This window comes from Lemur catta, chromosome 5, assembly GCF_020740605.2.
Source record: "Lemur catta isolate mLemCat1 chromosome 5, mLemCat1.pri, whole genome shotgun sequence".
Taxonomy (NCBI): domain Eukaryota; kingdom Metazoa; phylum Chordata; class Mammalia; order Primates; family Lemuridae; genus Lemur; species Lemur catta.
Window position 1 is genome coordinate 112,923,372 of NC_059132.1, and position 25,904 is coordinate 112,949,275.

A 25,904-nucleotide genomic window follows, 5' to 3' on the forward strand; every position below is an offset into this window, starting at 1 on the left:
CTTAAAATACCCTGGACGCCACTTGTGTGTGTGTGAGAAAGTGTGTGAGTGTGTGAGTGTGTGTGTGTGTGTGTGTGTTTTCTTGGGTCGTGAGACAGCCACAAGGTCAGGCTTCTTGTTTGACCTCTGAGCAGCATGTTTCTGTGTTGTTTCTTCTTCTGACCGGAGCAATTTAAGATTCACCAAACACCTTGGAAATAAGCCTGAGTAGACTGCCTGACTCACTCCTCCAATGATCCGTCTTGTCCGGCATTTTCTCCAAGTCCTGCTGTCTTGGTAGTTCTCAGTTTCAGCCTTTGCCTTCTGGGCCTACAGCTGTGTGCCAGTTTCCACTGAACTTCCAGGGAAATTATGGAAAATGATCCAGGGGAAAGTGGCAGTTAATAACCCTAACCCTAACCCTACCCTAACCACAACCCCTAACCCGCATAAGTGAGTTTCCCTTTCCTGCTGCCTCTTAGTTCCTACCCCCACACCCTGTCTTAGCTGCCTCGTTTGCTTAGCAATGTAATGAAAGAGCAGTTTTCAAATTTTGCCCAGTTTTTATACTTTTTGGTGAGCTATAGATACAATTCTCTTCAAGCCTCTTTGGGAAAACTCCATTTGACACAATGGAAAATTGATTTCTATTAGTGAACGTACTCTGATATTTTCTAATGTATTTTAATTCTATTCAAATATAAATACATATTTTTGAATACTTACTTTATAACTGTCATTTTCATAACATTAGAAAAATATGTTCCCTTTCTTCAAGAACTTTAAACTCTAGTGATGGTTTTGAGTCATATTTATAAGAAACTCTAATCCCACGTGGAGTAATATATATGAAGAGGAAAAGATCACTAATAGTTTTGATATTCTTGGTGCTATATGACTGTTAGTTTTACCTCCTGTCTAAGAGCCGCCCCTCCATGTACCCTAAATGTGACGGTCCCAGATCATCTGTTCTGTGACCTGTGTCTGAACAGGCAACAAGGTTGCCATCTGGTATATTTCTTGTATGGTGCCTGCTGCCCTCATTATAGGTCACTGCACATCTCCGAGGGCTGGAATCTCTTTGCCTTTGAGCCATTTTCTAACAAAATAAAAATGGCCTGCATTTTCTCTTGCCACCGCACCAGCCATTATTATAAAGATTGTCTCAATTATAGCATCGCTTATGTTATCTTAAGCAGAATTGATTTTGTTTTCATGTTGTAGCAACGAAAATTGGCTCGGTAAAAGCTTCTGTAATACCATGTTGCCGTACTTTCCTATACCTGAATCTCTGCATCATTCTGATTTTGCATAATAATAGTGACATTATTGAACGTTTATTTTGGATATTTAGGCAGAGAAACATTTTGAGATACAATCTGCTATATGCGTACTGCCGGGGAAAGGCGTTCTCTGGAGTCCATCGCCACGGAATTAAAACAACAGGCAGGGCTTTCGGTTTAGCATTGAGACACTAGTGTCAATTACCTTCTATTATCCTGGCCAAAGCCAATAATTTTTATAGTAGGACAGAATAAATCTTGTCTCTCAGCTTCTATATCATGATGGATAATATGAGAGGTGTATAATCTGTGTCTGAGCATTTTTCAATTAATCTTTCTTCTTCACAAGGTGCAGCTAAAGTATTTTTAACTTGCTCAAAGCCAAAGGCCAAATCCCGACGCCTGCAGGGTCCGACAGCACCTCTGTGCACCATCACCCTGAGCCCCGGCTCTTGTCTTTCCTCTTCCCACGTGTTTCCGGATCACCTCTGAAGGGAATGTAGGATTTTCTAGGTTGATCTCAATGTGGCTGGGACTATCTTCGCTGTCATGAAATACTTGCATGGTTCATGGGAAGGAAACTTAGAGCTTCTTAAATATATTATGCCCGTGTTGCTAATTCTCCCTTTGGTTTTGTCTAATCCATAGTTAAAACCATTGTGTTATTTTTCTAGGGCACAGACTGGAGAGAGCAATTGATAGTGGGATATTTCACCACAACTCTTTCTATTCTTGATAGGTCAGAGACAAAAACTGTCAACTGTTATAGAAGATTTGGATACATTTCACAAGCTTAATCTAATGAACACATATAAAGTATGAATGTAAATAATTATAGAGTATACTTCTTCTTAAGAACATCTGGGTTATTTACAAAAATTAAACATGCACCGTACCGCTAAACAAATCTCAACAAAATTTAAAGAAGAATTTTCATACAGACAAAGGTAATATTCAACATATTTTATCAACTGTAACACTGTTGGATCCATCAATTGAAACAGACGCCTAACCTATTAGATTGAATACTAGACTCGTAACGATACAGTCAGAAGCATGTCCTTACCGGGGGCTCCGCGTTCATAATTCAAGGGGTCTGGACCCTCAGACATGAAGGAGAACTGGACATACTGCTGTCGTGTGGTACTGGCCGAATGTCAGCCCGGAACATAGGCTCAGTCTTTTGATTATCAGGCAATTATGTTAAAAATATTAAAGAAAATACTCATATGTTTGGAAACTCACAAACACACTTCTAAATAACTCATGGTTCACAGGAAAAAGATGATGAGACTTAGAAATTACATACGACTGGATAATAAGATTAAAATTATGTATCAAAATTTGGTCTGCAAAGGACATTTGCTGCCGTCTGTGATGGACTAGCTGTGGCCGGCACAGGGGTCTCTCTGCTCCTCCAAACCGTTTCTTCCCTTTGTTCCCTTGTTCCCGGGGCAACGTTCTCACCTGTGTTTCTGCTTTACCTCTGTAGCCGCTTTGTCTTGGTCCCACTTGCCAGGGCAGCCCCGTGTTTTCTAGATAGTGGAGGTGCCCAGGCTCCCTTCTTAGACCTCCCTGACCACTCCCTCCCTGGGTGACCACGTCCAGCCCCTTCATGTCAAATACACGTATGTGCTTGAGACCCCCAAATGGACCCTACTGGCCAGCTCTTTTTCCCTGGACGCCAAGATGGTGTATCAGCTACTGACATGGTGTTAACATCTTCTCATGAATTGTCTAATTAAAAATCATCTAAGTCTAATATTTCTCAAGCCTAACGTATCCTACAGTAAACTTCTGATAGCTCATTGCAGCCTGTTACTCTCACAATCTTTCAAACTCACTACACGGCAACAACGTTCAGCCTGTAGCTCAGAGCAAAACTTCTCTTCTCTTTCTCAGTATTCTGTGGGGTTTATCTTCAAAATCTGTCCAGATCCAACACACATGCACATATGCGCACACACACACACACACACACACACACACACACACACACACCCACGCCCCCTCAGTGGATTTCTCTCACTTTCACTGTGAATGATCATGTGCGCTACCTGAAGCTCTGTTTTATTGGGGTGATTTCCATGCAAATTTGGTTCTAAATGTTTCTTTGTAGACATATTTTGGCAAAAGACACTTTGAGGCTTTATCTGATGCTATAAATTAACCATTCTGGTCTTGCCAGATCTTGTCCTCTTGAATCGAGCTTTTGCAACTCAGTCATTCCCTGTGGCATTTTTCTGACTTTGGCAGTCTAGATTTTGTGTATCTATTAATACAAATCTCCACAGACTTGCTACTTGTTTTGTTGATCTGTAAGAAAGTATTTTATGTGCATGTTAGCTGGAGCAGCCAGTTTAAGATAAAAATCTGCTAAAGTACTTTCTACAGTATTTATATGTTTTTTACAGTATTTGTTAAGTAAGTCTACACTGTTTACTGTATAAGATAGAGGCTCCTATAATCTCTTATTTACTGTGAAATGTTACCTTTATGATAACAATTATTTTAGGAAGCATCAGGATGTCAAGTAATTTGTGTACTTGTTCATTGTTAAATGGTACCTGAGGAGTTTGAGCAATTTCTTTGTTTCTATATCATTTTAAGGCAGTGAATTACCCTAAAATCATACTTGTTACTGGTGTGTAGATCTATTTTATTTGAGCAGTTTTACATGCCCCAGTAAGTGTAGCAGTTCAGTCAATTTAGCTTCTGGTAAGAAACTGGATTCTAAAGGTGTGATTATACTACTTATTTTAGTGAACCCTGGTATTTTCCTTTTTATGCTAAATATAAAAGCCACCAAATCAAATATATTAAGTCAGATTTGAGTTTTGGAATGTATAAAAAATTCATTCTGAGCATGAACAATTCTTTAATCACAGATACACAGTCATGAGATTTTTCCTTCATTGGGTGTTCCAGAGTTGTTGTGTTAAGAGTGTTACACCAAGAAATAGTAATGTAAGAAGGAGAAAATCACATTGGTTGATAATTTTTTAGGGGAAAAATATTTAGTGGTTTTGTTAGGAATATACAATTTTACTAATCGTAGCAACATCAGGTTTAAAGGTGATCCTATTACAAAATCTAAAGATGTTTTGACTAATTTAATTGAAGTCTGAATTGTTAGAAGGCAAGGAGGTCAAACTTGGGCCACTGAATCAAAGTCTGTGGGTTTTTTTAGGGCTGGATCGTTTTTATTGATACATAATAATACTGCATATTTATAGAGAGGGGAGGGAGAAAGAAAAAAGTTTGTTAATGAGTACAAACATACAGTAAGAAGGAATAAGTTCTCATGTTCAGATGGGTTTTTGATGTGTGTCAAACTGTTGGGACAACACTCCTAGTACCTGCCTTAATCTCTTCATGTTTGCTCAAAAGATTTGTTGATAATCAGAACTCCTGCATGCTCTGCTTCAATTAATCTGCCTACAACAGTAGTCTTTTGCCCACAGGATTCTGGGGCTATAGCTATAAAAAGTAGCTAGTTAATCAACTCACACATACCGTAAGTGTAATGATGTCTAGATCCATTATGGTCTGATCATTCCTAGGGGTTGCAGTATATGTTCCGTGAAAAGAGATCTTACATATTATATTTGCAGTAACATGTCACTGAGAATAAATAAGTATTATAGTTCATTAATATAATTCATTAATCATTTGGCTTCAGCCAAAATATCAGAGTTTGGAATTCTGGAAAGGACATAGGATAGTAAGAAACTGTCAATACTTGAATGGCTCTACCAAATCAAAGTAAATAAAATTCATTTCTCTTCCAGCTATCTATAGTTCACTAGACTACAAGTTTATCTTTTATTATCTTCTTTCATAATCTGACACAACCAATCATTTTTTTTCTTTAATTGAAAGTTTTTTTCAAGCCAGGTGAGGTGGCTCACACCTGTAATCCTAGCACTCTGGGAGGACGAGGTGGGAGGATTGCTTGAGCTCAAGAGTTCCAGACCAGCCTGAGCAAGAGTGAGGCCCCGTCTCTAATAAAAATAGAAAAATTAGCCAGGTGTCATGGCAGGTGCTTGTAGTCCCAGCTACTCGGGAGACTGAGGCTGGAACATTGCGTGAGCCCAGGAATTTGAGGTTGCTGTGAACTATAATGACACCACTGCACTCTACCCTGATGATTAGTAAATGTTGAAATTTTTTTCATGTTTATTGGCCATCTGTATATTTTCTTTAAAAAAAAAATCTGTTCGTATCTTTTTCCCATTTATTGATGGGGTTATCTTTTTTTTGTTGCTGATTTGTTTGAGTTCTTTGTAGATTATGGATATTAGTCCTTTGTCAGATGTATAGATACAAGATCATATCATCAGCAAACAGGGATAGTTTGACCTCCTCTTTTTCAGTTTGGAAGCCCTTTATTTCTTTCTCATGCCTAATTGCTCTGGCCAGGACTCCCAGAACTATGTTTAATAGAAGTGATGAAAGTGGGCATTCTTGTCTTGCTGCAGTTCTTAGAAGGAATGCTTTCAATTTTTTCCCATTTAGCATGATGTTGGCTGTGGGTTTGTCAGATATGGCTTTTATTATTTTTAGGTATGTTCCTTCTAGGCCTAGTTTGTTAAAGTTTTTTATCATGAAGTGGTGCTGGATTTTATCAAATGCTTTTTCTGCATCTATTGAGATGGTCATATGGTTTTTGTTTTTATTAATAATTCTGTTTATGTGGTGAATCACATTTATTGATTTGCATGTGTTGAACCACCCTGCATCACTGGAATGAAACCCACTTCATCATGATGAATTATCTTTTTGATGTGCTGTTGGATTCAGTTTACTAACATTTTATTGAGGATTTTTGCATTTATGTTCATGGGGAATATTGGTCTGTAGTTTTATTTTTTGTTGTGTTCTCTTCTGGATCTGATATCAGGGTGATAATGGCTTCATAGAATGAATTAGGGAGGATTCCCTTCTTCTCGATATTATGGAACATTTTCAGTAGGATAGGTGCCAGTTCTTCTTTGTAGGTCTGGTGGAATTTGGCTGTGAATCCATGTGGTCCAGGGCTTTTCTTTTCTTTCTTTTTTTTTTTTTTTTTTGGTGGTGGGGGGAGATTTTTATTACTGGTTTCAATATCAGTGCTCATTATAGTTCTGTTCAGGTTTCCTGATTCAAGCTTGGGAGGTTTTATGTTTCCAAAATTTTGTCCATTTCCTCTACACTTTGTAATTTATGTTCATAGAAGTGTTCATAGTGTGATGAATGATATTTTGTGTTTCTGTGATATCTGTTATAATGTCTCCTTTCTCATTTCTTATTGAGCTTATTTGAATCTTTCTCTTCTATTTCTGGTTAATCTAGCTAGTGGTCTATTGATTATGTTATCTTTTCAAAGAACTAATATTTTTCATTGATCCTTTGTGTTAGTTTTTTTTTTTTTTTTTTTGGTTTCCATTTTCCTTAGCTCTGCTCTGTTCTTTGTTTTTCTTGTCTTCTGCTAGCTTTGAGTTTGGTTTGTTTTATTTTGCTAGTTCCTTGAAGTGTGACATTAGGATGTTAATTTGTGATCTTTCTGTCTTCATGATGTAGGTATTTAGTGCTATGAACATCTCTCCTAGCACTACTTTGCCATGTCCCGGAGATCTTAGTAGCACGTGTCAGCTTTGTCATTCAATTCAAAGATTTTTTTTTTTATTTTCATCTTGATTTTGTCATTGATCCAAGGATCATTCAGCAACAGGTTGTTTAATTTCTATGAACTTGTGTAGTGATGAGAGTTCTTGGACTTGATTTCTAGTTTTATTCCACTGTGGCCTGAGAAAGTACATGGTATGATTTCAATTTTTTAAAATTTACTGAGGCTTGTTTTGTGGCCTAATATATGATCTATTTTGGAAAATGTTCCATGTGCTGGTGAGAAAAGTGTATATTCTTCAGTTTTTGTGTAGAATATTCTGTAAATATCTGTCTGGTCCCTTTATTCTAGTGTCCTGTTTAAGTCTGATGTTTATTTTCTGACCCACAGATCTGTCTAGTTCTGTCAGTGGAGTGTTGAAATCACTGGCTGTTATTGATGTTGCTATTTATTTCTTTCCTTAAGTCTAGCAGCATTTTTTAATGAATGTGGGAACTCCTGTGTTAGGTGTGTATATATTTAGGATTGTTATATCTTCTTGTTGAATTGACTCCTTTATCATTATATGATATGACCATCTTTGACTTTTTATACCATTGTTGATTTATATCTGATATCAGTACAGCTGTTGATTTATATCTGATATAAGTATAGCTATTCCTGCTCGCACTTGGTTTCCATTTGTGTGGAATATTTATTTCCACTCCTTTACCTTAAGTCTATGAGAACCTTTACAAGTTAAATGGGTTTCCTGGAAATAGCATATATTTGGGTTGTGTTTTTTATCCATTCTGACAAGCTATATCTTTTAAGTGTTGCATTTAGACTGATTACATTCAATGTCAATTTTGATATGTTAGATACTGTACCAGTCATCATGTTGATTGCTACCTAGTTGCTTTGTTTTCTCCCTTTTGTTACAGTTTTGTAAGAGCTGTGAGTTTTCCATTGAGGTGTTTTTGCACTGGTGGGTATTGATTGTTCTGTTCTATTTATAGAACACTTTTAAGGGTTTCTTGCGGGGCAGGTCTAGGGGTGACAAATTCCCTTAGTGTTTGCTTGTCTGGGAAAGACTTTATTTCCTCTTCATTTATGAAGCTTAGTTTTGCAGGATACAAAAGTTTTAGCTGACAGTTATTTTTTCTAAGAAGACTAAAGATAGGACCCCATTCCCTTCTATCTTGTAAGGGTTCCTCTGAGAATTATGCTGTTAGTCTGATGGGTTTTTCTTTGTAAGTTACTTGATACTTTCATCTTCTAACTTGCGGGATTTCCTCCTTCATTTTGACTTTCACCAGTCTGATAACTATGTGTCTTGGAGATGTCCTTTTTACAATAAATCTTCCAGAAGTTTGATGACCTCCTTGTATCTGGATGTCTAAATCTTTAACAAGACCAAAGAAGTTTTCCTCCATTATTCTCTTGAGTATGTTTTCCATGCTTTTTGTTTTTTCTTCTGCTGTGCATGGTGGCTTATGCCTATAATCCTAGCACTTTGGGAGGCCAAGGTGGAAGGATTGCTTAAGGCCTGGATTTCAAAATTCTTGGTGATTTTGCAAGAGCCGGTTCAGGGGCAATATCTAAAACAAGGAAATGTTCAAGAATAAGTAAGGAGTGAAGTTTAATTGGGGCCAGTGAGTAATAACAACTCTTTTAAGGAAGAGAATAGAATAGAAAGAACAGCTGGAGAGACATGCGAGGTTCAACAGGTAGAGGTGGAATACAAGGCAGGTCATATGGGCACAGGTAGTGGTGGTGTGTAGATGCGTAGTAGGAGGTTGTGGGAATTGCTTTGTTTGTTTTCTGAGTCAATTGGATGTCAGCTCATCACCTAAGAGTGAAGATGGGGTTAGAAGTTTAAGAGGTTTGGGAAGAGAGACATGTGAAATTATCATCCATGTGAGGAGAGTGCATGGACCGTGGCTTGTGGCAAAATTATTGGTGAGCAATTATAGCCAATTTGAAGTTAGAAGTCCTGCATTTAAAGGAGATAGTCAGCATAGCTTTGTTACGTTGGGTTGCACAGGTGTAGGCATGGGCTAGGAGGAGATTGAACTTGAAGCACTGCTTTGTCCAACAGGCATGTTTTAGAGAACTAAAGGCAAAAGAGCTAAGGGTATATGAGAGGACTTTGGGAACTTATTTGTGGGACCATGAGGGAGCAGTGAAAATATGTTAGGATCAGTCACTTGTACATACCAGTGGGATCTAAAGCTTATAAAAAAATAATCCATATAATTTCCATTTCCAATGATAAAAATCCGAACTCAGAAATTTTAGGTGAGATGTCTGATCTACTAGTTCATGTCAAGCCCCAGACTGGAGACATTTCTGACCCCACACTCATATAGCTTTTTCACAAGGTTAAGCTTAATTCCTGTGTAATAATAATGAAAACTGCCTTCCTAAAATATTTGACTTGTAAAAAATTACCACTTTGGCATTTTCCACAATCATAACCATAGGAATTATTTTAGTATTAAATAAATACCTACCTTTGAATAGGCATCTCTTGATTTGGTAATCTCTTAGCTGCCTTTATACTAAGTCTTAAATGTCTATGAACTTTTTCCTTTGGTTCCATAGAATGGTTGGAAAAAAATATAAAAGCGTTAGACTCTTTAAAATGTGACCTCTGTTTGGCTTTATACTGAGCATGTTGTCAATGCTTCGTGTGCTTCGTGCCAACTGAAACTTCCTTTACTGACCTCATGTTTCTCCTTACCCATCTGGTCATTTAGAGATTCAGATTTATCACTGGTAAAATGTAACACTGATTTATTGCTATTCATGCACATTTGTCAGGCTTCTATTTACCCAGTCCCATAAACTCAAAGCTAATTGAGAGTAAGGGTTTGTAAATACGGATTTGTTAGCTAAAATAGAATTAGCTTCTCACTCTATCCACTCCTTGCCCAGTGGCCAGGGACAGATTGGTCTAGAGGGGAAGGGGCACGTATCCAGCGAAACTAATTGGAAAACGGGACAGCAGGGGAGGAAGAAATGTAATCATTTAAAGTGGTTCTACGTGGCGGTTTTTGTAAAAACCTCTGCTTCAGGAGCCTCTTCCTGTCTCCAGCCTGCAGCCTGGCACCACGGCATCTGTGACCAACCGAGGGGAACTGCGCCCCCAGCATGCCTGCAACATAATAATTTGACGTAATATCCGTCAATTTATCACAAATGCACAAGTGAATCATGCTTTCCAAATGCATCTTTCGCAATATGCTGCAGTGAAAAACATAGAATCTGAGGTTATAGAGCTAAGTTCTGAGTGTGGCTTCCATCCAAGAGTTTGGATCCTTGGGGTCAGTCGCTTCTGAGCCTCAGTGTACTCATCTGCACAATACAGTTTTAATGAGAGTAAGAGTAGGCCTAACTACCTCACAAGATTGTCTTTAAGAATCAAATTTAGCAAATTATACATAAGAGAATTTTAGGGAAACCATATTTAGTCAGCAACGACTCATGTTAGACACACCACATGTATACATTTTCAATGGTAAATTATCTCCATTTCTTTAGGTGTAGAAATTGAAGGTCGCTGTGGATAATTAGTGGTTAACAATTACAGAATATAATGAACGATAGTGACAATGTTCCAAGCCAGGCCTGTCTGATACACTGTGGATATTTTCCACTGGAGTTTGTAAGTCATGAAGCTGTGCTGGTGGCAGGGTTGCTTCTGTGGCCCATGTTCCTCCACTCTGGGATGCACCATGTCTGCGAATTATCCAGTGTTGTGTAAAGAATTTAGGCTTTTCAAGGGCTTGCTGAGAGTGAGAGATAACTGCTTAGGTTATGGTTGGAAGATCAAGTAGTAGCCAAAGATTGAGTGTTAAAGCTTCAGAAATAGAACTAGGATTCCTATGAAACTGTGAGAAAGTACTTAAAATAGTGAATGTCCAGCGAAGAGATCAGAGAGTGCAATCTGGGAATTCTACGGGAATTCTAAGTCATCGAAGTGCACTCTGGAGCTTGGACTAAGTCCTTTAATTCAGCTGTTTACATAGTCTAAAGTGATATCAAAATATGCGTTTTCACTCCTTTTACATTAAGTAGAAAAAAAGGAAGGGCCTTTTCATTACACACTTTCTTTTTCCCTTTCTTACTATTTATTATAAGATAAGATTATTGTAAGACCCCAAATGATTGCACATATGTTAAAATTATTTTTCTAATTAATAAATAAAAGTATATGAAAGGATTATAATGATATAATATTTGTTACTCAGTATTCAAGATATCTATAATCATTATGTTTGACAATCCAACCTATTATTTTCTTCACTACAAAAGAAAATAAATTTAAATATTATGCCCTCAATTTCGCTGCATCAAAAGTCATAGATTTACCTTACCTATACATCCAGAAAATTTCAGTTGTTGGTATTTTGGGGTAGGAGGTAATGAGCACATAGTCTTTTCATTTATATCTAAACTTATACTTGCATAGTAATCTTAAATAGTTTTTTAAAAATTGGAACAAGATGAATGCCTCCAAGCAGGAATTTGATATGGTAGAATAGTAGAATATCATAGAGAAACAGTCTATGCACACGTCTACACACACACACACACACACACACACACACACACACACGTGCACACTGATCAGAGACATTTAAGGTGAATTTTTCTCTCAATGGTACTCACAGGAAATTTAAAACATTTTCTATGTGCCTTGAAGTAAGTTATAAATTTTCTGCCAAATATATATAACTTTTATAATTAAAAAAGAGATTACTCAATTAAAAAATCAGTGTTTTCACTCTAAAACAGCACTTAGATAGCTCTCCACAGAATTTTTTATTTTAGAAAATTTCATTATTCAAAGCTTGGAACAAAACATTAAGTACAAGGCTATTTCCTAGAAGCTATCAGAAGCAAAGTGTGTTTAACAAAATTACTGCCATTCCAAGTAATCACACGAGCAAAAGAAAAGGAATTTTCTTTGGCTTCCCATCATCACAAGTTTAAATTAAATTCTTTCTTCTTTTTGTTTCTTTGTTTCCATAACTGTTTTGTTTCTATGTGGCTTACAGAAGGATCATTTTGTGCGCCTCTCTCATCTCTATGGGAACTCTGAGAAAATAGAGAAAGCACCGGCGAAGTTGGAACAAACACAAGCGATGAAATTTTTTCTCTTTAGTCCTTTTGTTGTCTGAGATTGCCCAGCCGGTCTCTGCCGGTTCTTGTCCTAAAGCTGAAATTCTTCACCTGCCCGTGTTTTATCGCCTCCGCCGCCCTGGGACAGACTGTTCTTCGGACACATTGTGGCATTTTGCGGGACGGATTTGCTGTCACAGATAACAGCAGCGGCAGGGAGGCTGTTTTTATCTCGGTCAATGTGTCTGGGATCCGAGGTAAAGGAAATACGGGCTCTCTTGTTCTAGGACTTTGCTCCGTTTCTTTTCATTTTTGTTGATTGAAACTGAAGTTCTATAAATGGCTACTTAGTAAAAGAGTTTAGATTTTCTTCCCTATTGAAGCTAAAATGAGAGACTTTAAAAGTGTACCTTCTCTCTGCAGGTAACATACCACACACACGCATCAGGGGAAGTGTGTATGCACATAGCTGCACACAGCTGCACACACACACACACACACACACACACACACACACACACTCTCTCTCTCTCTCTCTCTCTCTCTCTCTCTCTCTCTCTCCCCAGACAGAATACGGACTTTAATAGCAAAAATCTCAACACGAAATTATTTAATGCACTATTTTCCAAAATATGTAGCATGAAAAATTGGTTGCACCGAAAGCATGTAGTCATTTTGGAGGAAACAATTCATTCAGAGAACTTGGCAAATAATGAGAAAAACAGAATTAAAGTAGATTTTTAAACAAAATTTCTCAAAGCTTCATATGCTTGTATGCATTGTAAACTTCACAAAGTAAATAATACCGCCTGTTCTTATCTTATCTGACCATGAAATTCTTTGATCAGGAAGCATTTTCACGATCGCTGGTGGGCATTTGCCTGTGAGCCATCCTGCTCCAGGGCTCAGGGCCAGTGATGATAACAAAAACATCTATTGACAGAATAACCGATATCCTATGAGAGGTCAACCAGGTGGTGGATATGAGTTCAATATATAAAAAGAAAATCAAAATTAAACAGTCCAATAGCACGTTTACATATCAACCAAAAGCAAATAGAACAGCTAAGGTCCTGCTAAGGAGGCAGACCCCCGTGGAGATGTGTATAAGTACATTCGTGATTTATGCGAGAGACTGTTAGTTGCAGCGTTCTATATGAAAATAATAAGTCATAAATTGCTAATAAAATTAGCAATAGCTTTAATGAATAATCAAAATTTATCATGCAAACAATAATCATGAGGAGAGAGTTCTCCATGGGTTTCTCGTATTTCTGCCTGTTCCTGAGCACACACTGACTGTCATTGTCTCATAATTTTTTTCAAGGATTTTTGTGTAGTAAACGGTCTTAGAAGATAGAGATAATGTCCCTTCAGAACACAGGCCGGGCATAATTACTGTCCGTTAGAAAACAGTCGGATTCCCTGGGTTTGGGGTCCCTTCCTGCAGCACAGCTACTGCACCTGCACCTGCAAAGGTTGCCTGGACTCAGAATTGCCCTGTGAGTGTCAGGGCGTAAGAGACAGGTACAGAAAATGTGTTATATGCTCTGATCTCTGCTACTGTTGAGAACAGTAACATCTTGTCTTTGGCAAGTATTTTGTAAAACTGTGGCATACTGATTCAAAAGTTTGCAAGTAGTATAAAATCTCAGATTTTTCATAATTCTTAATAAAAGAAAACAAAATAAAAATTGCAGCAATATGTTAGAAACCTATAAAATATAAGGTGATATGAAATAAGCCAATTATACACAATAAAACTGCTTACATAAAGTTTTTCAATGTATAAAAATTTACTATATATGTTTTGTATGGATACATATATAGTAAATGTGTGTATATAATGAATGATTAGGGATTTTTTTTGTTTTGCATTTTTTTTTTTTTTTTTGAGACAGAGTCTTACTCTGTCATCCTGGGTAGAGTGCAGTGGTGTCATTGTAGCTCACTGCAACCTCCAACTCCTGGGCTCAAGTGATCCTTCTGCCTCAGCTTCCCAAGTAGCTGGGACTACAATCTATTCCTCCGGTTAGTTACAACTAAATACTCTGAACAAAATGTATAAAGTGACTATCAGAAGACTCCTAGTAACAATTAAAAACAAGTCAGACAGACAGGCTAGGGACCTCAGAGTCATTGCAACTTCAGTTGAAATCTCAGAAAGTTTTGAAAGTGACATGGAGCTTCTAACATTTATATAGAAATGTAAAAGGCTAAGTACAGCCAAGGTTTGACAAAAAGATAAAAAAATGAAAGATTTAATCTACCCTATATCAGTGTGGCGTAAATATTCAGCAAGTTAGGTCAACTGCTATGAGCTTGAGAATAGTCACTCAGTAGTCACTGTTTGGATGCTGGCCATCACAGATAGCGCTGTTCCATGCATGGCTGAGTCCATGGGCAAGCCGCAGGAACACGGGCAGGCCTGAGATACAGAATTGGCTTTAATGTTGCCTTAGAAATATACATTTTAGAGAAAAGATATTTTTTCAGATAACAATCAAATAGCATCTTAATTTATTCCATAAACGTTTTTATAATAAAATGTATGCCTTTCAAGTAATACTCTTAATTTTAATATGTTTGGGGACATACACTGGTTTCTTGGCAGTATTTTCTCCTATTGGGACAATCATATAGTGAGAACATTCTTCATATTTTTAAATGATAAATAAATACGAAAGAAAATGTAATACTTCAAAAAAAAAACTTGTAAAGTTCAATGATAAACACAGATTTTACTTGATGTGAACCCATGTGAGTTAGCATTAAAGGGGGTAGAAAATAGTATATTTGAAAGATGAAAGTCCTACAAGATTAATGATGTATATCAAGGGCTTTTCTAGAGTAAAGACCTCATTAGTAACTTTATCCACAAGGAGGACAAGATCTGGTTATAATATTTACTTATTTCTTAAATCAAAATTTGGCTTTTCTTAGACCACAGTTTGAGATCTGAATTATTTAAGAGGAAGTCAACAGGTTAGTATTAGTGCTTTCTGATTTTATTGCTAATGAACTAAATAACTAAGTGGCTTAAACCATGTAAATGACTGTCGTACAGTTCTGTAGGTCAGAAACCTGGCTCAGGTCTCTCTGAGCTAAAACAAAAGTGTTGCCAATGCCGCCCTCCTTTCTGCAGGTTCTGCAGAGAATCTGTTGTCTTGTTTTTTACTATTTCTCGAGGCTAAGCACATTCACTCTGCCATGACCCCGTCCTCCAACCTCCAATACAGCAGCAGGGAGTCTACTCATTCTCATGCCTTGTCAATCACCCTCTCCTTCCTTGTGGTAGCGCTGGGTCCACCTGCATAATTCAGGATGACGCCCTATGTAAACCGCAGTAGCAATCCTAATTCCATCTGCACATCAGTCTTCATGGCAGACAGGCAAAATACTCGCAGGGTCCAGGGATTAGGATGTCGACCTCTTTGGAGGGCCATTATCTGTCTACAACACATATTATCATCGGGAGTAGTTACAGGAAGTGCTTTGGGAAAAAAACATATGAGGAACTTTTTAAAAATTATTTTAAACTCTGAGGTACTCCATGAAAACATTTATTTATTTAACTCTTTTCATTCATTATGTTTCTTTTTATACTTTTTGGCCATCTACCTGAGGTGATGTTATCAATGAAAAAACTGTGAGCCTTGGCTACTGCCAAATCTCTTTTTTCAAGACAATTTCAGTGAGTTACATAAAAACAAACAAACAAAAAAAAACCCAAAAACCCACTTACAGTATCTGTAAGGGGCCAGAGCTCAGATTCCAGCAATACAAAATTCTTATTTAGGCACTATTACTATTTTCTTTTGCTTTCCTACAACCTAGATTTCAAACTAATAAGCTTAAGAAATCATTCATCTTATAGTTCCACACCACACGAATATAAAAAATCAGGTATTTCCTCTGATTCTCCATATATAATATTAATAAATAAATTATATTTCATGATCCCAATATGGGCATTTAAAAAATATCTTTCTATATAAAATATCTCTCTACATAAATTATTTTCTACAAATATATTTGAAGCTCATTTATTCTGATAGTTTGTCTTGTGCAAGCTGTGTAGTTGCATGTTAATGAGAGGTTAAATCTCCAAGGAACTTGTTCTGTCATATGTGAGAAAAGGGTGCTGCCGCAAAACCCGAAGTGTTTTGCCATTTTTATTTTTCCCCCATTATTCAAAGACAACCCATACTTCCCTTCAGATGTATAATAGTGGACAATGACATTGATATTGCCAGTATCAATTGCATTTGCGGTGCAAAAGTCATGATGCTGGTACTTTGGATATACCAAAGAGAGATCCTAAAGCACTTCCTTTAAATGAAAAAGTAAAAAGTTCTCAATAAGGAGAGGAAGAAAAATACAGTGAGGTTTCTAAGATCTACAATAAGAAAAAATCTATCCATGAAATTGTAAATAGTATATTGTTAGATTGTTCTTTTTTATATTACTTATTGTTGATCTCTTACTGCATCTAATTTATAAATTAAACTTTATCATAGGTATGTACATATAGGAAAAAACACACATCTGAGATATGCCTGTATAAGAAAGATTTCTTTGTTATTTAATGAGGTTTGGGGGGTAGAACAATTTAAATGGAAGATTAAAATTTTGGATACTATTATGGTTCAAAGACTTGGTGGCAATAATTAGGATTTGCCAGCCTTAGTGTCATCCCAGATTCTCCGACAACTTGGGAACCTATGGATTGAAATACAAGTTCAATATCACAGATATGTGTCTACCCACCTGCCAATAGCTAGACTGCAGCCGCGAGTCAGAGCACACGGCTATGCCAAGCCTCAATTCCCGGCACTTCATAATAGTAAGTGGTGGGTATTTCAAGCTGAAAAATGTTGAGGTAATTTGTTTCATACACTATACAAATAATACATAAATCTATTTTAATTATTAAATGCACCTTAAATATTAGGCTTAATAAAATTGGAAGTAAAAGGGTGTTGTACTAAATCCAGTTTGTGCAGTTTCTCAGGTCCATTTGGCCAAAGGGTTTCTAGTCTATGCACCGATGGCTGTCTAGGGACACTGCGTGGCACCAGCTGTAGCTCACGGAAGGGAGATTCAGTCTTAACAGTTTGCTGATGGGTTTTAATTTGTCATAGTTTTATATTTCTTAGCATTCGATTACTTATTATGGAATTTTGACTTTCAAACTCATTTTGTGGGAAATGATTTATTTTCGTATTTTGCAATATTCTGGGTTTGTAGTTGCCCGGTGTGTCTGCTATCTCCACATTCCAACGCGCATCGGTCAGAGGGATTTTGGAGCTGTGCGCTGATCCCATCAGACGGTTGGTTTTGTTCTGGTGCCCGGACTCCGTCTGTGTGTTCCTGCCGGGACGGCCGAGTCCTGTCTGCGATGAGCTGCACCTTAGCACGTGGCCCACAGCCGCTCCCCCCAGGCTTCCCTCGCAGCAGGGAGCCCTCCTGTCCCCGTGTCGGTGGCGTAGCTGGTCTGGTCGCCGTCCCTGGGTCTCACGGAGAGCCTTCTCCACCTCCCGGGAACTGAGTTCTCTCTCCGGTGGCGGCAGCTCCCGCAGTGGCCGTGTGATTTATCTCCTAGAACAGGCTGTTTCTAAGAGTAAAAGGGGGAAGTTTTAGTAATTGTGTTTAAAGAACTGTGAACTTAGACTTTCTGGGCAAACCAGCGCCTGTGCACAAACACGAGCAGCACATGGTCCCAGCACCCGACTCTGCGCTGCTGGTTTATTCTGGACATGGTATTTTTGTTTTTGTTATTTTTAACCGGATTTTCCTTCATCCCTATGTACAAAAATTGAAAAGGCACAGCAAACTAGACTTAAACTGTTGCTCAATTTTACTTTTTGGCTTCAAATTGTATTTGTTTTCTAGCACTAAACTCAACTCACTCTGGGTTTCACGTATTGCTACTTGCATTTCTCATGCTGCTCCTTTTAATAGAAGGTTTTGTTATTTGTTTTAACTTTTCAATATTCTCTACCACTTTAAGCCACACTGGAATAACTTGAAGAAAGAATTGTACATAATGGACAGGTAACCTTGAGCAATTTTCCACAGAAACCATGTGCGGGGGAGGGTTAGCCCTCGGGCCCGGGTGCTCAGACCCGCGCGTTAGCAGTGAGGACCCGTCTCCAGCGCCCGGAAGACGGCGTCTGAGCCCTTGGACTGCTGTGCCTGGTGACAGTGTTTTGGTCACCCAGGAAGACGTGGGCCATGCACACCAGTGTGCTCAGGCGGCTGTGGGCCCCGGGGACAGGGCTGGGAAAGGGGGGACACAAGGCTTGGGGACGTGCGGCCAAGGGGTTCAGTCGAAGGGTTGCAAATCCAGCGGAGTCAAAGACTGCTAGAATGGTAACGCAGAGAAAACGAGCAGGAGCATGAAAAGCGTAAGTGGGGCTGGGATATTCGAGATCGAGATTTTGGAAGTGGATTTTCTGGCAATAAGGGGACCTACGAAATAACCGTAGGAATGACGGAGAGTGTGGGACAGAATCGTTGCACAGGATGAGGTCTGGTGGCCGGGTGCCGGATGGCTGGTCTACTGGACACTGAGCACTAGGCGCTCCTGCTGGGGCGCAGCGTCTTGGTGCAGCAGGAACGGCCGCGCAGCCCTCCGTAGGCCCCTCTGCGGTCGGAAACAGCCACCAGGGCAGGCGCGGGGGTGTGGAGGGCAGGCGCTGTTGGCCACACACTAGCTCCGGACGCTGAGTGCCAGCTGCTCCTGGAACACGTGCATGGCTGCCCCTGCCGTGGGCCGAGGGTGGGGAACAAGTAGCTGCCTTTGGGCTAAGAGCAAAACTTGACTGAAATTAATCATAATTTTGCATCCAAGCCTTCCCCAGGAAGTTGCAAGCCTTCAGTAGGTTCCAGAGTTCCAGATACAGTCATGCCTCAGTTAAAGAGGGGGATACATTCTGAGAAACGCATCGTTAGGCAATTTTGTAGTTACGCCAACATCACAGAGTGTATTTACACCAACCCGAATGGTATAGCCTAGCACACACCTAAATGATATGTTATAGTAATAGTTTATTGCCCCCAGGCTACAAACCTGTACATCATGGTACTGTACTGAATACTGCAGGCAGTTGTAACACAGTGGTATGTATTTGTGCATCTAAACATAGAAAAGGTTCAATAAAAATGAGATATTATAATCTTATAAGATCACTGCTGTATATGCAGTGCATTGCTCCCTGAAACATTGCTGTGTGGCCTGTGACTGCTGTCACCTTAGACAGATTCTGCCAGTGAGTTTTCTACCCAGGTGGGAAGACAGATTCCTGGTGCTTCTCACTCTGCGTCTTCTCAGAATCCTTTACCTCTTTCATTTCTTCTTCACTTCACCAAGTTCCTGGCAAAAAATTTGCATATGAAAGGAAAATGATATGTTTTGAAGGAATGGACATTTTATGTGATATCAAATCCAGAGTATTCTGAAGAAAAGCCTATTAAGCTTTCTCTTCCAGAAAGATGGAGAGACCCCTGCTCCTCCTTGTATAGAATTTTCCCCGTGATTCTAACTAGCACACAATTCTTCTAAATACATAGTAGTCACATCAAAGGCCACTAGTTACTGCGAGAAATGTGCTCCTCATAGATGAGTTTCCAACTCCTTTCCTTCTATCTCTATTTCTCACTCTCTAAAACACACATACACACACACACACACACACGCACATGCACACGTGCACACACACACGTGTACATGTTCACACACACACACACCCCCAGTAGAGCTTTGATGGTTCCAAGTTAAGGAAGATAAAACTCCCTCGGGCAGAAGTAGGCAAAATTCTTTTTCAAAAGACCGGGTTGTAAATATTTTACACTTGTGTGTTACAGGCTCTGTTACATCTACTCAACTCCAGAGTTGTAGCCAAACAGCTAACGGTGATACTGGAATGAGGGAGGCTGTTTCCAACGCAACATCATACACCAAACTAGGCGAATGCATTCGGTAGCTCTTGCCATAGGACATTAAGAACTGAAAAGACAACAGCAGTTGGGATGTTTAAATCACCATTTCTACCACTAAAATGTGTGTATTCAATAGAATTTTCCTGCAGTGGTATCTTGTCTCTGTTTTCAAATTTATTAAAATATAGCTCTTTTTCTCATGGTATTTTAAAGAATAATTCCCACCAGCCTGGATTTTAAGAACTAAGTGTAAGTCAAGGAACAATTTTCATTTGAATTCTATCTCTGTTTTTCTTCCTTCTTGATAGTTTATGTGATTAGTCTTTATTATAGTATTAACACAATGCAGCTGCTTTTACATTATCATGAAATTATTTCTATATCTCTATATCTATATCTAGCTACCTATTTTTGCAACCGTATAATCTGTCAGCTTTACTATAAGATTTTCAAGGGCATAAAGAATACATTATTTTTAAAATTTCTTCACAAAGCTTTTGTATTGAAGGTGTTTTAAGGGTTCCTAAAGGGAAACCTACAATTGTTTGCAATTGTTTAAAAGTAATTACTATTTCTTAGATTAACATCATGAAGACCTGTTAATCTTCCTTTGGAAAATAACATGAAAATTATCTCTCAAAAATATTGAATAAGATTTCAGGGTGTAGAAAAGATTTTAAGTATGACTGCAAAAACTTTTTTTTTTTAACCCCAGATCTTTTGAAACTGCCATAGAATTAATGCATAGATTTCAGTAGGGGCTTGACAACTTACTTATTAGTTAAAGCAAGTGAAGCCCATTTCTTTTTACTTTAACTAATCCACTCCTTCCTGTAGATAGGACATCTGTCAGGGTGTCCACTTGCTTTTTCTATCTCTTGGTATCTTTCACTCATAAAAATTAACATAGGGGCAGAAAATAGCAAGGTGTGTTATAAGGTTCTCGATTCTCACCAAATGATAATTTCTAGCCAAGTATTCATTTTAGATAAAACTGAAAGACCTTAGAAGTGAAATTATGGAAAAAGGAGCAGAAGAGTCTCTGATGAAGAAATTGCTAAGTTATTTCATCAATCTCAGTGAGAGCGCTAAGTGTTTAATAGCATTATAATGATGATGAGCTCAGAGTTCGATTGCTTCGGCTGTGTTAGTGCCCAGGGAGAATATTTAATGCATTTTTAAATGTTTTGTAGGTAGGATTTACACAGATAGGGATAGTTAGATACACATGTAGATATCAACTAATATTTGCTTTGCTTTGACAATGGTTTATTACTGCAATCTACCACAAGACACACAAGAATATATTAAAACATTTTGTATAGTCAATGAGAGAGGGAAATTAACCAGTTGCCATGGGATTTTTAATTGCCAAATTGATGACCAAATGCAGGCGTACTAATATTTTAAAGTATTATTTTTCTAGATCAGACTGTTACAGAGTCCAGAATGTTGACCATTGCATGGTGAAACCAGCTAAGATTAGATAATTTTGATAAACAGACATAAAAGAGAAGGAATTGATCTTTCCATCTCCTGTCTTTTGTGATTGCATAAAACGATACTCAGATGTTATGCATCTAAGTCAAATAGGGCACTATACCTAGAGAAAGAAGTAGTAACGTGCAATTGTTTCTTTGTTCACAGGTAGCTTAGAAGTTCCTATAAACCCAAGCTTAATTCTGTTTTTTGCTGCAAGTCTTAGGTCTATGAATAAGCTAGTAGTAATAACATCCAGAATCGTAATTAAAAATGTTCCATCTAGAAAATTGTAATAAATGCCTACGGATTCTTTACGTAGAGAAAAAGTCCCTCGATCCAAAGCACAAGCTCTGAACCATTTAATATGCTGTATTGTATCTCTCCTTGGTGATGAACCCTTTAGTGTTTCAAGCTGTGGTTCTTATCAGAACCCCAATAGAGCCAGAACTAAACTAGCTGGATTCAGGGAAATCTTTACTAGAGAGGGAATCTGCATGCCCAGGGCTGACGGAGCTGAACGAGAGCTCTGGGTGACGGGGACTGACAGAGGAGTGTGCTCTGCGTCTCTTTCTCCTTCCCATGTTTATGTGCATCCAATCTTGCCCTTGAATTTAAGCAGCTCATTGGTACTTGGGCTTGTTCTCCACTGCACACTCTCGCTCTCCTGATGGCTGTCATGTTTGGTCCCTTTAACCTGACTATAGCAAAACCACCTTTCTTAGGAGTGCCGGATACTCGTAACTCTCACCTTAACTTTAGGCAATAATTATTTCAGTTTTCTAGATGTTTATATAGTTTTTGAGTTCTAAAGTTTGAATTGTTATAAGACTAAAAGCACTACTTTTATTTCTATACGCTGATCATTTGCTTACATAGATTTCTCTCGGCGATGTCTCTAGAGCAGTGTTTGGGGCAGCTGTACGCACAGGATTTGTGTCTCCCTGGGTCCCCAGTCTTTAATATAATCAAGGGACATTCGCTGTCAACATATTTTCTAACAATGCCGAGGTCCAGAACCTACTCCTCCTTTCCAAAATAGTAACTGGCTGTGAGGGTATCTCAGCTGCTCCAGTTCGTGACGGAGCAGGAGAGCATCGCTGTACAGTAACGCCATCCAAAACAAAGAGCCCAGACACACACACGAATGACTGAGGTGTCCAGGAAGGAGCACAAGTAAAAGGAACACTTTTTGGTACTAATAAAAATAAGTACATTAAATTTTAACTTGACTTGTTGATCATTTTTACTTATTACATTATTCAGTGGAGCAAGGTGTTGCCAACTGAGTTGAGTTCTTCAATGGCGTTTTCGTAATAATAACCTCTAAAGTTTTAAAATATAGTTTTGTTTAGAGTTAGATATAACTTTATCCTCTTTATGCCCAGGAACTACATCTAGTAAATAAAAGCTGAATGTAAATCTGTACAAATAACTCAGGAAACCTTGAAATGTTAATTGTGTGGGCGCCATGTTATGACCTCTGCGGTAGACAAGCGTGCGTCAGCCACTGGTTGTCTTGGAGACGAGATGCTCAGGGCCACACAGGGGGACAATTCAGGCCCGTTGCTTAGCAAGGCCTTTCACACAATGCTGTTCCAACGCAACACAGATCTGTGAAACAATAGTCTATTGGTGACAACTATGAGTGTCCCTTCATTGAATTCTGTTTGTGTAATCTATTTTGGCCCAAGATCTTGAACCTGCGATTTCAATATGTTGCTTTTATTCAACAGAAATGTTATAGTGATTATGGCTAGAGGAAAAAATATGTTAGTATTTTGAAATGTTAGTAGATTGAAGGACACTTCTATTTTCATCTGACTCAGTTCTTCTCGAAGGTATTGATATTTTTATGGTGGGGTGTAAATATGAACTGAGACTAGAATATTTTGAATATGCACCTCTCTTGGCCATGAACACACTAATGTTAACATTGATAATCTTCCAAATAAATCTAAGTCCCCTTTTCTGTGAGTGGAGAAAACTAGTATTGCTTAAAATATTTCCTAAAGTAAATCCTTTTATTTCATATTAGAATGTCCTGGGAGGCATGCAGAACTCTCTAGCCTATGGCAATAGGAGAAGATAGCATTTCAAAATATCTTTGTAGAGTTATATGCACATGTAAACAGAAATACGCACTGATAGTTGATTTCTATCTTACTGAATTTTCATGACACGAACACTGTCCCTCCAGCACACAGACCTAGAAATGTATTACCAGAAGCCCACCCCTTGCTGTCTCTCAACCATTGCCGCTCGGTTGTGTAGCCACAATCCTGACCTTGAATTCACCGTGTGTGAATTTTTATTTAAACGGAACCATACAGTGTGTGTTGTTTTGTGTCTGGCTTACTTTCCTTGGCGTTGTGTTTGTGAGATCCATCGTAATGTCCCAGGCATCCACACTGCTTGGTAGAGTTTAGTGTGTGAATTTCATTTAACCACGTATTTATCGTGTGGATACTGATTTATCTTCCCGTTATTTATCCATTGCCCAGTTGATGGACATGTGGTTGTTCTGGGTGTAAACTGTTAAAAATAGCACTGTTGTGGAGACAAAATTAACAGTGATGGTTTAGACCTCAATTGATCCCTTGGTTGCAGCAGGGGTTAAAGGTGTTTCAAAGGGCGAGACGTGTCGTAGAGTCAAAGGAGGAAACAGTGAAAGAATATTTGGCGAGTGTTCTGTCAAGTTGGTTTTAAGGGTACATCGGCAGTCCTTGATCGGCTGCAAGGAGACATTTCAAAAGAAGAAGGTTTTTAGTGCTTGGGGTGGAAGGTGTTCATGGCTAAGCCAATTCCTAGAACAAGCGGGGATTCACAGGGGGACTTTTCCTGAAATCAAACTGTCATATGGTTTTTATGGGGTTAAGGTGGGGAGGTGTTGGGCCATAGAAAGAGGTTTCTTGGAGCATTATTTTCTGTTCTTTCATGGAGATCACAACACTCACCTGTAGAGTTGCAGTCTGATTTATGGCCATGCCAGATGGCAGATTCTCTCCTTGCTCTGACTCTGGTCAGACTGCTCTGAGCCCCACAGGACTAGACCTTCCGTGTCTGTCCTTGCTGGGTGTCATCGCTCCGTTTTAGCAAGAATTCTGGTAAGGCAGTTGTGAAAAAACCCACTCTTGACATCTGATCACTGTCATCTGATCAAATTCTTCACCCTCCCACCCCCACCCTCCCACAGCGGGTGTCTGGTCACCTGGCTGCTTTCTGCAAGAGCCTGTTCTTAACAGGTCAGCTCAGCCAGAATCTCCCCTTCTGCCCCCATGTTTCCTCTCAGTACTTTCTCATCCTATGACACCCCACACTGCTGCCTGGCTACAAATACCCACTTGTTCTTACTGTATTTAGAATTGAGCTCAGTTTTATACCGAGGCCTCTTTATTCTCTAAAGAATAAAGGACTGCTGGAGCCGGCACAGCCCACTGAAATCTTGTGGCTTCAGTGGCTGCACAGTGGGTGGCTGGAAGCGATCCATGAGAGCACCCGGACTTTGCAGGGAAGTGGGCCAGGGATGAGGGTCTGGGAGACCTGTGGACCGTGGCGAGTTATTGCACTGTGACGGTGTAGGATGGCTTCTCTGACGTGCCACCTCCATTGGCTGGAATGCAGAGCAGCCACCAAGATCCGAGTGCTTGTCACTGTGGGTCCCACCCCTGTTCTTTGTTTCTAAGTGACCTCAGGTGATGTAGCCCCCCCCAATGTTCCCAACGTGTCCTGTAGGACGTGTCAGAAGTGAGCATCCTGTGAAGAGTCTCAGAATTCTGGGGAGGCTGAAAAGCTCACTTTTCCCCTGGAAAAAACAGGGTTCTGGGGAAGTGTCTGTCCGTGGTGCTGTGCTGTCCTGGGGAGGTGGTGACACAAAGGGAACTGTCTTCCCTCTGTTTGGTCACGGCTCAGTTTCGTGGTTCAAGGGGGTGTCTCACCCTCACTCCCAAGCCCTGGAATATTCAGGGTGGGATTGTTGCCTGTGAACAGTTGATAGTTGGATTTGGGGGGGACAGCAGGGCAGAGATAGTGAAGCCAGAGAACTATTCTGCCATCATATGAAAGTCGCCACTGTAAATTTTTTTTGATAAAATTTATCATAATGTATTCACAAGTTTAGGTAAACGAATAAATAAATGTAAAATCTCTGTTTGATGTGAAAGCAAAAGTTCAGGAAAATCCTGTTTAATTTCAATCACGGGACCTTAACTGGGGATCTATTTCTCTGTGATTGTGCTATGACATCCGTGCTATTTTATAGTAAGTACTATTTAAAATCTAATATTTGACATTTTGGCTCGGAAATAATAAATGAAAATGATATTTTCTGGAAATATTAAGCAACTAAAGGAATTTTCTAGGGTAAATAAATTGATTTATCCCTTGGGGTCTGTCTTCATTACTTATCTCTGCTATTTTATCCTGTCCCATTCTATCTTATGACAATATTTATGCATAATTTTGAAGTTTTGTCTTTCTGCTATCCATCTGCTAGCCAGTTG